Source organism: Peromyscus leucopus, chromosome 15, assembly GCF_004664715.2.
Source record: "Peromyscus leucopus breed LL Stock chromosome 15, UCI_PerLeu_2.1, whole genome shotgun sequence".
NCBI classification, from domain to species: Eukaryota; Metazoa; Chordata; class Mammalia; order Rodentia; family Cricetidae; genus Peromyscus; species Peromyscus leucopus.
The window spans coordinates 15,677,096-15,694,749 of record NC_051076.1 but is presented as its reverse complement, the minus strand read 5'-3'; the positions used below and the strand labels follow the sequence as shown (position 1 = coordinate 15,694,749).

Below are 17,654 nucleotides of genomic sequence, written 5' to 3'. Positions count from 1 at the left end.
ATATCTGCCCACTTATTTGTTATATACTAGAAAATCTATTTCTGCCTCTATCGCTTGCCCATTAATTTCACGGATGGATTTTTTTTCCTGATCTATGAAATGTTTAGTTTTCACTTAGTCAATATATAGTTATCATTTTTTCCAGTGCCAGGGAATGAACCTAGACCTTTGTCAATGCTGAGTGCTCTATCCCAGGGCTATACCTCCAACCCTATATCTACCCTATCTTGGCGGCTTGTGATATTCTTACCAGAAAGTGGTCTCTCCTGCCCCAAAGTTACATAAAATATGTCCCTAAATCCTATTCTACTGGGTAAATGTTTTATTTCAACAAGTAAATATCTAGTGGAGCTAGGATTTGTTTTCATATGTGGTTATGGAACAGTTGCCTTATTTTGGAAGATATTTTGAACTTTGTCTCCAATGTTTGTTTTAGTCAATGTATTGTCCTGTCTTACTGTATTAGTTAAGTCCTCTGAAGCAGTGCTGACCAGTAACTGTGACAACACCCGTTACCCTTTGTATTCACAGAAGCAAATATAGACCTTTGTTTGTTTGTTTGTTTGTTTTGTTGGGTTGGGTTGGGACATCTCATGTAGCCCCCCAGGCTGGCTTCAAACTCAATAAGTGATTGACGATGACCTCAGACCCCTGATGCTCTCTACCCCAAGGGCTAGGGTTACAGTGTAAACTACCACACAGGCTTGTTTTTCTTTGGTGAATAATTTCTATTATGTTTGAGCAGTTACTACTTACACCAGTCTCTTGCAGGAAAAATGTGTCTGTCAGATACATGACAAAAAGCCACCCTCCCTATGCCCTTTAGTAACAAAACTCATTCGCATGGCACGCTGTCCATCTTGGCAGTGTGTCCCTCTCTAATCTGTACTATCCCTTTGCTCACAATAAACTTTTCTTGCTTTTTTTACAAGTCTTCTTGAACCCTTGTTTTCAGTTCTTTGCATAAGAGACCAAGAACCTGGGAACAACCAGACTAGATCCTGACCACCTGTAACAAGGCTGGTTGGTCCTGGCAGCTGGCTGGTCCTGGTAGTTCATTGGTCCAGGTAGCTGGTTGGTCTTGGGAGCTGGTTGGTCCTAAAAGCTGGTTGGTTCTGGTAGCTAGTTGGTCCAGGTAGCTGATTAGTCCAGGTAGGTTGGTTCTGGTAGCTGGTTAGTCCAGGTAGCTGGTTAGTCCTGGTAGCTGATTAGTCCAGGTGGCTGGTTGGTCCTGGAAGCTGGTTGGTCCTGGTAGCTGGTTGGTCCTGGTATGGTTGGTCCTGGTAGCTGGTTGGTCCTGGTATGGTTGGTCCTGGTATGGTTGGTCCTGGTAGCTGATGGTTGGTCCTGGTAGCTGATAGTTGGTCTAGGAAGCTTGATCCAGGTTTTAATGTCTCCTGGAGATCTCTTTCATCTGTCATTTCATTCCATGATTCTCTGGAAACATGGAATTTTCAATTATTTCATCCCATATAAAACTTTAAATTACTTTATCTCATTTTTGAAAGCAGGAATCTACAGTGCCATTAAAATTTTATTCTAATGTCTTCAATTTATATATTAGTTTCTGAAGGACTGTCATTTTTATGATATTAAGTCTATCCACATAAAAATATGGCTTGTACATCTCCATTAGTTGAAAGATTTTTTTATGTCCTATAATACATTTATATCATTTTACTGGTATAAATAGCATGCATTTCATTGTTAAATACAACCCTTGGATCTTGTGCTGTTTGGTGCTATTATGAATGGGCTAGTTTTCCACTTTCCTTCCCAGAGGTTTATTGCTTCCATTGATCAAAGTTCTGTGTTTATATATTTATCTGTCTGTGTTACCAAGTTCTCACACTAATTTTAATATTATTTTATTAAAAACTCTTAGGTTGTCCAGACACCTGTAAAATATACTTTTATCTTCTTTGCAATCAACTCATTTTTCTGTCTTGCTGTATTATTTAAATTCTCCAGAGCTATGTTAATCAGCCATGGTGGCAACTGTCTTTTTCTAGAATTAATAGGAGTAACTTCAGTTTTTTTTTTTTTTATTTCATAAAATGTTTGTTGTTGGTTTTTAGCAACTAAGATTTTGGGTTTTGTTTTGTTTTGTTTTGTTTTGACATTTAAAGGGTATCTGTTGATTCACGCCAAACCGTGTATTAGGGAAAGAACTATGTGTGCCTTCAGATGCATGGAGGAACTGTCACCAAATGTCTAGGAAACTGGCTGTGTAAACAGTGAGAAACTCATAAGATTTTATGATGAGGCAGCCTATAACAATTAAAAACGGTCATTTCCTATCTTCTCACAGAAGGAACCACACAGCCAGGCTGTACAGTCCATCCTCCCATGTCATGCCTGGCTGGCTTCAGGTCACCGGATAAAGGCTTAGCAGCCAAAAGGGTGCCCACACAATGGGTTTCCAGTCCAAAGGAGTGAGCCAGCAACAGGCAGAGGAGGAGGAGCGTGGGAGAGATGGAGAACAGCGAGGGAGAGGTGGAAAGGCCACCATTCCTGGCAAGGGTTGGTGGTTAGAAAGAAGCCCAGAAAGGGTCAAGGACAGTGTGACTAGAGCTGGGGCAGGGTTTGAAGTGGTCCTCTCCCAGCTGGTGCTTCGTGCCTTCTATACTTTGTCCTTTGAAGGTCCAGTTGATTCTTACCCACCTTTACCTGTATGGATTCCTAACAGAACCTTGACCACAAAAGCTTGATTGCGAACCCAGCTTGGCACCAGCCAGCCTACCAACTGTGCATAATTTGTTCCAGGCTCTCTTCGGCTCTGGTGTGTGCTAAGGTATGGTCACGTCACAGACCTGGTGTTTTGAGACCAGTATCTAATCCTGTTGTCCCTGCAGAGCTCCTGAAGCAAGTAGCTAATAGTCTATTTGTTTTTCTAACTGTCTCCGGAAACAAATCTATGCAGGGCAGAGATCTGCATAGAGAGCGAGCAGCGCCGCTGCCCTCGCTGGAGGGTAAAGCCGCATTGGTATTCGTGGCACAGAAGTAGAGGCTGACTTTAAGCCACAATTTGCATTTTCTTCTTGGAGAACTGTTTATCGGGGATGTTAGAGTCCTCTGTACGTGGGGAGCTCTCATTTAGCCTTAGATAAATGGACCCTGGCTGAACCCATGTAGCTCAGGAAGGCTTCTGAAAGTGGGCAGCGTTTTCTCTGGAATAGCTTTCCATAATTCTGTAACAACTGAAAAGCCGACCTTAACGCCAGGCCTTCCCCCTGGAAGAGGGTTCTGGAAGAGATGGTGGCTCAGACTGCAATTTCAGAGATTTGAAAGAAGTTCCTATCCCTAGACTGGACCAGCAGAAGACAGCGTTGCTTGGGGGGATTCTCCTTATGTTACAAAATACTTTCACGGTAGGGAAAAAAATAAGGTAAATATTTAAATGAGCAGTGAAAGGGATAAGGTAAGAAGACACACAGCTCTGCTATTGTTTTGATTAGAACATCCCCAGAGGCCCTGTGTTAAAGGCGGGCTCCCCAGGTTGGCGCTGTTGGGAAGCCGTGTAGGGCTTCGTGGGAGGCCCTTGAGGTCATGTCTTTGAACAGGTATTGCCGCCCTAGGCCCCATTCTCTCCATTTCCCAACCATGAGATAAGTGGCCATGTATCCCCACCATCGTGTACTATGCTGCCACAGATCCCAAGTCAGTGGAGCAAACTGAGCAAGGGCTGAAATCTCTGAGACTGGGAGCCCAGACAAGGCTTTCCCAAGACAACCACGGCAGGCATTTAGGACGGTGGCGGAAGCCGCCTAACATGTCTAGCCTTCAAACTCATCCAAAGAAAAAGGCTGAATTCAGTTTGATTCACATTGATAGAGATGTCCTGGGACCAGGACATGCCTTCTCCATGTGCAGCCACTGGATGGGAGTCACTACTTTATTCTATCAGCTAATTCACACGATATCATTTGTTAAAGTCAGGTGTGACCTCTCAGCTAAATTCACCCAGGCTAAAAGCCTTTACTTCATCCTAGTAGGGATACACAGCAAAGCCACTCTGGGATCTGAAAGAGAAGTGTGGGTGTGGGTAGGGGTGATATAGTACATATATATAGTCAGGACGCTTTTGAACCAAATATGCTCAGACTACACAGATCTATATAGACTTGTTCCAGTCAGACGGTGTATGCATGCCCTTGAGAGACACTACACATGTGCCTCTCAGTGTCTCGTGATCATTTTTATATTGCCGATCAGATTACAAAGCCCTTTGAAGACAGGAATAATGTCCCAGAGTTCAGCCTTCACTGGAAGCTGGTTCAGTGTTGTGCCTCAGTAGTGCTACTTAAGACTTGAAAGGGTGGCTCGGCATTTATTTCTTCAGGGACGTTCCTGTGGCTGGGGATACTGCTGTAGAGTGGAAAAGCCAGAGGCAGGAGGATGAGGACCCAGAGATATAATACCCAGAAGAGGTGAGGACTCCAAAGGAAGCTAGAATGAAAAAAAAAAACAGACATCAATAAAGCCAGTAAAGAAACAAGTCCTCCACATCCTCCCTCCCTCCCTCCGTCTCCCTCTGTGTGTGTATGTATGTATGTGTGCATGCACGCATGTGTAGTTGCATGTGCATGTATGTGCGAATGTTTGTGGAGGTCATAGGTCAGCCTCAAGTGTGGTTCTTCAGGAGTTGTCTATACACTTTGGTTTTTGAGACAGGGTCTCTCTCTGGAACCTGGGACTCCAGGATCAGGCTAGATGCCTAGTGAGTGCCAGGGCTCTGCCTATCTCTGCCTCTTCAGCACCAGGATGGTTTTTATGTGGATACTAGGGATTGAGTTCAGGTCCTCATTCCTGTGCAGCCAGTCTGAGCCATCTCCCCAGACACCCTTGACCGACCAGAAAGGAGGGTTACTCACCCAGTAAACAAATCTCCCTACCCTAGACAATACCAGGAAGCATTTGTCCACTGGGGGCATCATTTGGGGTGAGTGGATTTGCTTGTCTGGACTTCTGTGAGTCAGAAGGCAGTTCTGTGAGGAGCTCCCGGACTTTCTTGAGGGAGTGTTGCTCTTCCGGGTCTGGGGCAGCCGCTGCTCCGTTTCCTCCAGTCGCTCTTCCAGAATGGACAAGGGGACATGAAGTTGAGGACCCTTTTCCTACAAAACAGCCTTGTAATGATGTTTGGAAATGAAAGGAGAGCTGGATTGGCAGGGACAGTGTGGGGATATGCAAACCTTTACACACACACACACACACACACACACACACACACACACACGCACACGCACACGCACAGAGAGAGAGAGAGAGAGAGAGAGAGAGAGAGAGAGAGAGAGAGAGAGAGAGAGAGAAAGAGAGAGAGAAAGAGAGAGAGGCAGGGGATCCAGTTTGATTGGGTTGGTTAGGACAACAGAGGAAGAGTGAGATACAGAGGCCATTCCTGGGTCTCTGCCTCTACTCCCCTCTCCCCTACCCCAGGGCTCTGGACTCCTCCTAGGGGTGTCTGTTTACCTGGTTGTCATAAAGCTGAGCCTCCGGCTCATTGCCTGCATGGCCTGCCCCTCCTGACACTTCAGTTTCTCTGGGGTGATGCCTGCACTTCATTTAATTTTGCAGCTAGTCACGGTTCTGTGATTCTAAGGCAGAGGGAGGAGCGGGTTATTTATAAAGCCCTGGCTGCCACTCCAGCCACCTACCCTCTGCTCCAGTCTCCTCCCTGGCTCCCGGCTCCCAGCCACCCCACCATTCACTCAGAGTCAGGGTAAATGGGGATTCTTTCCTGGTCCATTGAGCTGTCAGAGCCCCAAGGCTGTCTGCGTGACTGTACACTCTCCTCTCTAGATTAAAAACAGTCTTTATAAAAAATGCATCTGTCCAGGGTGAGAACTCATGGCAAAAATAGGCTTCTTGGGACTTTGCTGGCATCTGGGGAATTGCTCATTATTGGGAGAGTCAAGGAAGGCACTTTCCTACCTTCCTGTACCCAGTCCCTCTCATTTTGCTCATGGTCATTTTGTAACACGTTGAAATCATTCCTTGGGGAAGCACGGTCTTTGACTGTGCCATGCACATTGGCTTGGATGGCATTCTATTTTGCTTCTCTTCGCTTCTCTTCTATTTTTGGTCTTCCTTGAGAATATTCAGCAATGTCCAAAAGCTTGAGCATCTGTTTTCTCCTCTACTTCCCCATTCTTGTTCCCCCAACACCCCAAGCACTATGGCTAACAGTGCTAGAAGCTCTCGGGTCAGATTCCAGCCTTGCCATCTGTTGTGTGTGGCCTTGGACAATTACCTCTTCTTTCCCTCTTCATCAGTAGTGCAAGCAGGAGTCGTGGGTTGAGGCAATGCACACACGAAGTCTTGCTTGTCCCTCTGTCTGCTCCCTAAGCCTGCAGTCACCATTCTAACTTTGGAAAGCAAGATTCCAATGGCAAAGGAAGACGCACACATGTATGAAAGATCTCTGGAATTTTGCATGACCCCAGAAGATTCAGGTTGTGTACCACAAGGGACATACGCGATAAATGCTGACCCAGGAAGGCTTTATCTCTGGCCTTTGGAAACTAAGTGCAGCACAGGATGTGGACAGAGAAGGACAAGAGAACAAGACAAGGGAGCGGACTGACTAAAATGAAGACTTTCTCCATTCAGGGGACCATATTCTTCCCCTTCTCCCAAGCCTCTTTCTCTACCCGCAGATTAAGGTAATTTCCAGCGAGTTATTTTTGGTGCACTGCCTGGCCTAAAAGAGGTGCTCAGAGGTCTGAGCTGTCTCTGCCATGGGACCCATGCACTCATGGTGTGATGAGCACTGCTTTCGGCAGGTACCAAATTTCTGTGTGAAGAAGGTAAAAGCAGGACACGTCTCCTGTCCTTAAGGAACACACAGAGATTCCCAAGGTTCTCCAACAAGAATGATCCTACCTAAGGACAGTGGTTCTCAACCCATGGGGAGAGACCCCGTGGGGGTTGAACAACCCTTTCACAGGGGTGACACAAAACCATCCTGCATATCAGATATTTATATTATGATTTGTAACAGCAGCAAACTTACAGTTATGGAGTAGCATGAAAATAGTTCTGTGGTTGGGAGTCACTGTATTGGGAAGGTTGAGAGACACTGCCTCAGAAGATGCCAACCATAACCTTGAGCCAATACAGCAGTGTTGGCTCCTTTGGAGGGATCAGGAAGGTTTTCTTAGTCCAGTCCAGCTGCTGTAACAAAATATCACCACCAAGAGGCTTCAATCTTCTGTCATCTACTCCTCACTGTTCCAAAGGCTGCAGGTTCAGGGTCAAGGCACCAGCAGATCCAGGTGACGGTTCTAGTTGTCATCTTCACACTCTGACTTTGCACAGTGGACGGGACAAGGGCGCTCTCCAGTTCTCTTTCATAAGGGCAATGATCTCATTCGAATCCATTTTGCCTTGTAATCTAATCAGCTTCCCAGTGCCCCACTTCCTGAAACCATCATCAAGGAGATCGACTTATCCATAGCAGCAAAGCTCAAGACCACATACCTTGGGGGGCACAGGCAGTTCCTGCTCCTGCTGTCCCACCCCACGCCCAGTCTGCGGGTCACACCCACAGCTACAGCCCCTCATGTAGCTCTGCAGAAATGGCCGTGCCCTCAGAAGAGTGGCTGTATCACAGGAGGTGGAAGAATCAGGTTATCCCAGGAAAGAAATCCAGTGGTCGTGCCAGTGTTGTTGTTGTTGTTTTTAATAATTTACTTAATTTTCTGTGCATTGGTGTGAGGGTTTCAGATGCCTTGGAACTGGAGTTACAGACAGTTGTGAGCTGCCATGTGGGTGCTGGGAGTTGAACCTGGGTCCTTTGGAAGATCAGCCAGTGCTCTTAACCATGGAGCCATCTCTCTATCTCCCAGTGTTGTTTTTAAAGTAAATGCAGAATAATGGGAGTGGGATGAAACAGAACAAAGCAGAACAAAATAGAACTACTTCTGAGTTTAGTGCACCTAATGAAGAAATACTATTGTCCTCGTTAGGGTTTCTATTGCTGTGATGAAACACCAGGACCAGAAGCAAGGTGAGGAGGAAAGAGTTTACTTATATTCCACATCATAGTCCATCAGTGAAGGAAGTCAGAGCAGGAACCTGGAGACAGGAGCTGATGCAGAGGCCATTGAGGGGTGCTGCTTACTGACTGGTTTGTTCTTCATGGTTTGCTCAGCCTGCTTTCTTATAGAACCCAGGACCTCCAGCCCAGGGATGGTACCATCCACAATTGTCTGGACCTACCCCCATCAACCACTAATTAAGAAAATGTTCTACAGGCTTGCCTATAGCCTGATCTTATGGGGATATTTTCTCAGTTGAGGTTCCCTTCTCTCAGATGACTCTCTAGCTTGCATCAAGTTGACACAAAACAAGCCAGCACAATTATTTTATAGAAGTTTTGTTTCATTGGAGTATGTGTTTGTGCATATGAACTTGATATAAAAAAAAATCTATCTTTGGATAGAGTCACTATCAACAAACTTAATACCTTATTAGATACTGAAATTTCTACAAACTACCTTTCCCCAAATCATTCTTGTTCATTAGTTTTTGCCTCCTATTTCTTTAGTCCATTGCAGTGACATTCATTAACACCTGTCCTCATCACATAGCAAACTCTTCCAGCTCCTTAGACTCCAGAATCTTCACGTAACTTATGGGATGAAACCAGGTTCCTGCTGGCTCCCAACGGCCAGCCAGGTTTCTGGCTATGTCTTCCCCAGCCCCTTGGTGCTAGAGGTCCTATCATGTCTGTCTTTCCAGGGTATCTTGTGTCTGAGAACATCTTCTTCCTTCCCATACCTTCACCCTCTGGGCTCTGTCTGACTTCTAATCCTCTCTGATGCTTTCCTCATACACAGGCCATGGAAATTCCCCATAGTAAGTCCACAGGGACTGAGCCCTGTGTGGCTCTAGCAGTGCCTTAAAAACCACTGCATGACACCTTGGCATGTTTTATCAATAAGCTTACATTGTATGAGGTGCAGCAGGGCTTTTTAATACCTGAATCCCGTGTGTAAGGGTTTGATGGGACAGCCAGCGGAGCTGTTGCCTCAGATACAGGACTTCTTTGTTTTAGAAGCACAACAAAAACACACACATACACACCACTTCTCAACAAACTTCTCTGTGTTGTTTTTTTTTTTGTGTGTGTGTGTGTGTGTGTGTGTGTGTGTGATCCGAGGTTGATGTTGGCTTTGCTCCTCAGTGACTTTCTGCTCTCTCACTGAACCGGGAGTGAATCAGTTCAGGTAGACGGCCGAGCCACCTCCCCTTGATCGTCTTTGGCAGCGGCTGTCTGATGGAAAGGCGTGTGCTGCGGGCACAGTGGCACATGAAGGAGCTTTGTGATGGCAGCAACTGGAGCACGAAGTTGAGGATGGAGTCGGTGGTTTGCATCTTTTCCTTCCACTGCGATGTATCTGTGGTCCCCCAGGCAGGTCGATCTGTGGCTCATCAAGATGCTGGGACAAGAAAACCTCCGAATGTACCTCTACAAAGAGAAATCACAGAGTTGTGACCGATTGCAGGGTTCTCTTTTCCTCTTCCTTCGGGCGGCAATTCGCGGTGTTGTCTACATAGCAATCAGTGGGATAATGAGTGAAGTTTAAGTTCCTCCTGGACTCTCACATTGATGGGAAAGGAATGTTTTAACCAGACTACAGGGTGAGGTGAACCAGGGATCCCATTCACCATCAGAAACACGGAGCTACTTCTCCCTGGGACTCAGGGGTGGACAGGGCTGCTGTCTGCTAGAGCACGAGACTACCAAGTTACTGCACCTGTGCCGACCTCTCGAGAACTCAACCAGGATTCTCACAAATACCCAACGATCCGCCGTCCCCATCTTCCCTGGCTTTGGTCTTTCTTTCTGACGCGTCTCACCTCCCACTCTTCTCATCTGGACAGTTGCTGAAGTAGAGTGGAAAGAGCTCTTTGTCTGAAGCCTCTCTTGCTTGGCACTTCCTCCTTTCAGCCCTGGCATCCCCACCCCTTCCTCTTTTCTTCAGGAAGCACTTTGTCAATAAATCACTCACACGTAAGTTCCCATTTCACCATCTGCTTTACTGAATCTGCCATAGATGCTGGTTTTGTCATGTTAACTAAAATAAGTGCTTAAAGAACATTCCACCTCCTCCAACACCTGGTACAGCTGCACACTGCAGACTTCAGAGAGGGTGGACACTCACACACAGCCTTCAGACTGTGACTACCATGTCAACTTGCCATGAATCTCAAAGTCCCCCAAATATACCTCTGAGCTAAATGTACCTTTTGTGAGAAGTGTTACTGTTTGCTAGCTGGGAAAACAATTCCATAGGTAAGAGCACTTGCTTCACAAGCATGAGGATCTGGGTTTGAATCCCTGGCATCCATGTTAACATTTGTCATGGTTGTACATGCCTGTAACCCCATCCCTGGGGGAAAGGTGGCAGGCAGATCCATGGAGCTCACTGACAGGTCAGCAGAACCAAACTGGTGAGCTTCAGATCCAATGATAGAACCAGTCTCAAGGAAATACAGCAGAGGTAGTTATAGAGAAGGACTTCTAGACCTTTCTCCATCTTCCATACCTGTACCTGGGTGCATATCTGCACAAACTACAAACACACACATCACACAAAAAGAAATAGAATAAAATGAAACTTAAAAAGAATGAGAAGGAGGAGAAAGAGGAGGATGAAGAAGAGGAGAAGGACCTTTCCATGTCTTAAACCAGCCCTGGAAAACATTCAAGGGAGAAAAACATCTCCGAGTGCATGAGTTAGTGCCAGAACTATGCAAGGTACTATAGAGATGTGCTGACATTTCCCCCGAAAAGAGAACAAACTGAAATCCTTCCATCCTCCCAATGTAAGCTGAGCTTCTTCAGTACACTGTCCTCAACAGACCTGGGGGTGGGTGATGGTGAGTGAAAAAAGACCAGGCTGAATGTGAGCCATCTTCTCAGAGTGTGAATTGTGAACTGAGACATCTTCTCAGAGTGTGAATTGTGAACTGTAAATGTGAGACATCTTCTCAGAGTGTGAACTGTGAATGTGAGACATCTTCTCAGAGTGTGAATTGTGCTGAAAAGTTTCTAGGAACCCAGCCATGGTGGTACATACCTGTAATGTCAGCACTTGGAAAGCCTGAAGCAGGAGGATTGGGCTATTTGGTGAGACCCTGTCTGAAAAACAAAAATGAAGCAGGAAAAAAAAAAGAGTTACTGGGATTTTTTTAAGTTAAGTATTTTAAATAATTTAAAACATTACCTTAATTTTGCAACAAGGGGATGAAGAACTGAGTATAAAATTTCAATGCTTTGGACCACCTAAGAAGATGCTCCATAACTTCAGGAATAAAGTTCTTTTTCCTTCCCTGTCTGGTGGATTCAGAAATAAGTTCCTATGCAATAGTGATATTCCTTGTGCTTATCCTTCTTTGTTGTCCATTTGATTGGGTCAAAGATAACCTAGGAGACTGGGAGAGCACACTTCTAGGTGCACCTGTAAAGGCCTTCCACAGAGGATTACTAAAGGAAGAACTACTCTGTGTGGGTAGCATTGTCCCATGGGCTGGGGCCCAGATACAATACAGGTGAGGTGGGAAGAAAACCACTCAGCTAGTGCTGTGTTCTATCTGCTTCCTGTCCTATGATGCTCCAGCAATTCTCATGATGCTCCTGCATGCCTTTCTACCATGATGGATTGGAACCTTTGAAATGATGAACAAAATAAAAAATTGTCCCCCTATGTTCTTTTTTTGAGGCCTCTGTCATAGTAACAGAAAAACTAACAGACTCACTGATTTAGGTATTTTTCTATTGCTGTGGTAAAATACCATGACCAAGGCAGCTTATGGAAGGAATGGCTTATTTGGGATTGTGGTTCCAGAGGGCTAGAGTCCAGCCCTGGGGACAGCATGACAGCAGAAAACATGACAACTGGGACTGGAAGCTGAGAGCTGATGACTCACATCTCAAACTTCGAGCAAGATGGAGAGAGACAGAGAGAGAGAGAGAGAGAGAGACAGAGAGAGAGAGAGACAGAGAGACAGAGAGAGACAGAGACAGAGAGAGATACAGACAGACAGAGACAGAGACAGAGACAGGGAGGTGGAAATAGCACATGGCTTTGAACCCTCCAAGCCTACCCCCAGTTAGTTCCCTTCCTTCAGCAAGACCACACCTCCAAAGCCCATACAGACAGCTCTACCAACATGCCCAAGACCGTGGGGAATATCATCAATCAAACCAGCATACTTCCCTTCTTCCTTACTAACCAAAGCCAGGTTCTGTTAGGAGACCCACCAGGGAACTGACAGTAACTGCTAACATTTCCTGACACCCCTTAAAATCATGGTGGCCAGCTGTCCATTCTGGATGGCAGTGTAAATAAAAATGACCGAGAGGACACCACAGAGAAAAAGCTCCTTAGGGCAGTTGTGTGTGGCTTGAGCCTCCTTTTAGCTTTGCCCTTTTCCCTACTTTCCTGGGAGTGCAGCCTCATCTCAGCATCTGTTTCTGAAATAAACTTGGCCCTGACACCTCTGAGTCATTGGAACATACCCCGAGCATCTAGCTCTAAAACTCTTGTATTAAAAGAAAAATCGAAGCCGGGCGTTGGTGGCGCACGCCTTTAATCCCAGCACTCGGGAGGCAGAGCCAGGAGGATCTCTGTGAGTTCGAGGCAGCCTGGCTACAAGTGAGCTCCAGGAAAGGCGCAAAGCTACACAGAGAAACCTGTCTCGAAAAACCAAAAAAAAAAAATAAATAAATAAAATAAAATAAAATAAAAGAAAAATCGAACTCCTAACATATGGAAACCACTGTTTTTCGAGTTCCTCTTATACCTGGTTGCAGTTCTTCATTAATACAGTGTCCGAGGTTGGGGGATTTTTCAGTAATTCTCAATCCTTTACATTTACCCCCTTTCACTGTGTGTGTGTGTGTGTGTGTGTGTGTGTGTGTGTGTGTGTGCGCGTGTGAGTATGTGTGCATGTGAGTATGGAGTCCAGAGGTAGATGTATATATGTCCAGGGATCTTCCATTAACTCCATTATCACTTTCCTCCTCATCTTTTGAGACAGAATCTCTCAGTGAACTGGGTACATGCTGACTGCACTGGCTGCTTGGCCAATGAGTTTTAGGAGTCTACCTGTCCTTGGCCCTTCTCCTGCCTCAGCCCTAGGGTTACAGACAGGTGTGACCATACCCAGCCTTTACACATGGGAGTACAAGCTCAAGTCCTCACACTCATATAGCAAGCCCTGTACCCGATGAACCATCTCCCAAGCTTCCTCTTTTCAATATTTTACCTTCTGAGCTGATTTCTTATCATGTTATTTGCACTGTAGGGGATTTTATTGATTGATTGATTGATTTTTGAGAAAAATAACTGGATTTTAATACATCGATTCATAGACCTTCGTTTGCAAGAGGTTAACATCTCGATTCTACCGCTGGAATGAGTCAGGTTACAGAAAATAGAATTCAAGTCTATGAGCTTCTTTTCTTATGCTCCTTAGGGAGTCCCCGATTGGGATGCTAGGGAATCAAGAGTATGCTGGGTTAAGGGACAAAGGGGAAGCCCTCCCAGCTGGAACTAAGCACAAAGACCCAGGACCCATTCATTCCCTACGAAGGCTCATACTCCTGGGTCTTCTCTCCAGCCATCTTCTTACCTCCTCCGGCTGCCCATATGAAGTCACTTGGAAAGCTGGATCCTGAGGCTGCTGGAGTCCTGCTCTTTATTAGACACTGTAACACGAATCTTAAAAGGTCTTATTAATAAAAACAAACTCAGAGCCAGGTATGGGGTGAACGTTGAAGGATCAGAGAGACAGAACCAGCCACAGCTACCTCACCTTGCCAATTCCTCAGCTGACCCTGTTTCCTCAGACTGGAAGCCTCTGTGTCCTCATCTGAATGGGTCTCAGCTGAACTGTGCTGCTCAAAAGCCTAAAAGCTTAACCAGGCTCTAGTTCCTCATCTTCACACCTTATATACCTTTCTGCTTCCTGCCATCACTTCCTGGGATTAAAGACTCTTGTTATCATGCCTAGCTGTTTCCAGTGTGGCTTTGAACTCACAGAGATCCAGACGGATTTCTACTTCTGGAATACTAGGATTAAAGGCGTGTGTGTCACCATTTTCTGGCCTCTATATCTAGTGGCTGTTCTGTTCTCTGACCCCAGATAAATTTATTAGGGTGCACAATATTTGGGAACACAATATCACCACAAGACACGAGTCCTCTGGTCCCCATTCATAATGGTACCTGGTCACAGTGATAGTGAGATGACAGCATGTAGTAGTGTACATACAGTGCCTAACACAGAACCTTGCATGTAAAGCATGTCCAGTGTCTTGTGTTTTCTACCCTTCCTTCAAGTTCATTTTCCTTTTATCACTTGTATAAAATTGGTGGGGTACAGTAGAGGAAGTGGCCCCATAGTGTGACTTTTCTTGAAGCTCTGTGTTTCTAAAAACAGTGCTGGTGGGCTGTGGGGCAGAAGCAGGAACCTGAGAGAGTCCCCAAAGGTCGGAGATGTCAGCTACAGACTCGCCGTCCCAGAAGACAAGAATGAAGAATGATTGTAGCTGAAGCTCCAAGCGATGAAGTGAGGTGACTTTGAGAGACAAATGGGCGTAGGACTGTGAGTTCCCGGCCACAGGGAATGGGTTGGGGGGGGGTGTTGGGGGGGTAGGGTGAAAGCACACCTCTGCTGGCTCTGGGCTCTGCTGCAGTGTAAATCGGAGCTAGTTTCTGTCATGTTATTTACACTACAGGTTCTTCTGAGAAAATAACTGACATTTAATTCATCGATTCATAGACCTTCATTTACAAGAGGTTAATATCTCAATTCTCCCAGTGGAATGAGTCGGATTAAAAAAAAATAGAATTTAAATTCCAGCTTTATCACCAACTAGGTGAGTGATTGGAAAACTCATTTTATCTCTCTGGGGTAGACGCTATGAAGACTCAATGCTTCTTATTATGACACATTTAAAAACATACAGAATTCTGTAAAGAATAATATGCTCTTGTCCACACCACTAAGCTTTATTAAATCTCAGCGTCTCGCCACAGGCATTTCCTTAAAAAAGTAAAAAGCCATTACAAACGCAGCCCCAATCCGAACTGGTTCCTGCTCCTGCTTGGCAGCCAGCATAATCTGCATGTGCTGCTGTCATTTATTATTTATAGCTGGGTTGGGGCTATTATTTATTTATTTGTTTATTTGTTTATTATGCTCAAGACCCACCAACAGTCTTGCTCATACACCCCAATCCCTATGTGTGATTTTATTCTCAGATGTATTTTCCCTTATTCACAAATATGAACCCCCCAAAACTTCTGAGATACAAATGGGGTTCTGTTTGTTTCCTGATTCTGTAAATTTGTGACAAACTTATTTGAGAACAGAATCTAAATAGACACAAAGTTATTTATGGACTTTGTGTGTCTCACTTTCAATGACTGCATTTCACTTCAGAATATTAATTATTTCACTTTGAAACGTTAGTGTATACGAACATGGTTTGGTCCCCCTTGATAGAGATATGTCCCATCATGTATAGCCCATGTGAGGATTCTAAAATCAGAACAACTCAGAATATCAAAATACATTTTGCCCCTACATGTTTAAGATAGAGCAGTGGCTCTATATGGCCTTGTACGTACCATAGGTACCCAGCTTCAAACACACATATTCATGAGGGTTCCATGCAATTTTCCAGCTTTTATTTAATGATATCATACAATATACTTTCTTTGGCAACTTGCTTTTGATCACTAAATATTTTAAGGGTTATTTTATTTTTTGTGCAAATGTGTGTACATGTGCATATGTATACATGCATGCTGGTGCCTGTGGAGTCCATAATAGAGTATTGGATCCCTTGGAGCTGGAGTTACAGGCAGTTGTGAGCCGCTCTGCGTGGGTGCTGGGAACCGAACCCCGGTCCTTTCGAAGAGTGGCACAGGCTCTTAAGTGCTGAGCCATCTTTCCAGCCCCAACACTAAATATTTTTTCAGCGTACCCACACTGATAAATGGCAAGTGTAGCTTTGTGACAGACACTCCATTGTATGAAGTGGCTACTTTATCTGTTCATTCTGCCTTTGGAGAACGTCTGAGATATTTCCAGATTTTTCGTTTTTTATAAACTGCACTGAATGAGCACACACTTTCATGTGAGGAGATCCTTCCAAAAGAGGGATTGCTGCCCCCAGGAACACATCTTTAAATTTTAATCGTGCTTAATTACAGCTCACAGTGGCCAGGCAATTTACTCTCTCAGCAGCAGTGCCCAGCCCTGTTGTTCCTGTTCCTAAGGGCACATGGCATCATTTAAATTTTTCCCATTGTTGCCAGTCAATCTGTAGGCTTTGGAGAGCCCAGCCAACGGGGCTTCTTCTCGCCCAAGTTACGAGCCAGTTGGGAAATAATGACAAATGGCTTGCTGATAGAGGCCCAGCCACCCAAGGGGCTTGACCTTGGAACAGCCTGGCCAGGGAAGAATGAATCTACCACAGTATGCTTTCCCAAGCTACTCCTCATGCTAATGCAGTCAAAAAGGGAGAGAGAGACCATACTTCTGCGTTCGGGATCGTTTTCCGGTTGAGTTTCACACAGAAGAAAAAAAAATGTGATGGAATGCCCACCCCAGGCCAGCCACCGTTCCACCTCGGTAGGAAGGAGGGAGACAGAGAAAAAGCCCTAACATTTAGAGGAAATCCCTGCCTGAAGAAAACAGGGTGAAAGAGGAACATCTGGATTCTGGCTGTTTGTTTTGTTTTTATTATTGTTTCTCTGGTGCCTACCAAAGCCGAACAAATATTCACAAGGTTGTTGGTCAATGATGCTTTCTCTGCCGGCCGTTACTTATTTGCTTTCTGTGCCCATCCTTGTATTGTGCTGTCTGTCTCATCTTTATTGGCATAATTAATATGCTCTGAACTTTTTGGTGGCCATGCACATTGCTAACACCGTTTCCCAGAGTTAGCTTTCTTTTTTTCTTATTTATGATGAAGTAGATATGTATGAACAGAAGGCTTTTGCTATAGTACACAAATCATTGATTTTCCTCTGAGGTACGTGTGTGTGTGTGCGCGCGCGCGTGCGTGCGTGCGTGCGTGCGTGCGTGCGTGCGTGTGTGTGTGTGTGTGTATGGTCTTTGTACCTTGAAAAACTATAGCTACTGTGAAGGCTGGGTAGGGAGAGTTCCAGGAAATGTGTGGACAAAGCCACCTGAGCCATACTCTGGAGTGGGAAAATGAACGCCCATATTTTTGGTTTTGTTCTGAGACCAAATCTCACTATATAGACAAGGCCAGCCTAGAATTCATAGAGCTCCACCTTCCTTTGCCAAAAAAAAAAAAAGATATGCTAAATAAAAGTATCATTGATCAATATGGATATCAAGTGCTGAGATGAAAGGAATGTCCTCCATGCCTGGCTGGAAGTCTGTAATTTTGAGGCGCAAAGAGGGAAGATGTAAATGGAGGAGATCCCCAGCTGGCTCCGAATGGTTCAACTTGTCCAGAGTTCTACTGAGCTCAAGCCCTCAGATTCAGACGTGTGCCCCCATTCCTGGCTGGCTGTGCCTTCCTGTTTTATGTACTGTTGCTTTTGTTTAACAGGTGTGACGAAATACCTGACAGAAACAACCATAAAAAGCATTTATTT

At 45.1% G+C, this 17,654-nt stretch overlaps 2 long non-coding RNA genes across 2 annotated transcripts; both read right to left on the bottom strand.

Annotated features, from left to right (window-relative positions):
- Positions 1-4,537: 4,537 nt before the first annotated feature.
- Positions 4,538-7,706, bottom strand: LOC119089105. Its single transcript, XR_005092935.1, has 3 exons — positions 7,013-7,706; positions 5,470-5,594; positions 4,538-5,114 (listed from the first exon to the last, which is right to left on the bottom strand). It is a non-coding gene; the product is annotated as an uncharacterized LOC119089105 (long non-coding RNA).
- Positions 7,707-9,137: 1,431 nt separating this feature from the next.
- Positions 9,138-10,585, bottom strand: LOC119089104. Its single transcript, XR_005092934.1, has 2 exons — positions 9,762-10,585; positions 9,138-9,472 (listed from the first exon to the last, which is right to left on the bottom strand). It is a non-coding gene; the product is annotated as an uncharacterized LOC119089104 (long non-coding RNA).
- Between the last annotated feature and the right edge of the window lie 7,069 nt (positions 10,586-17,654).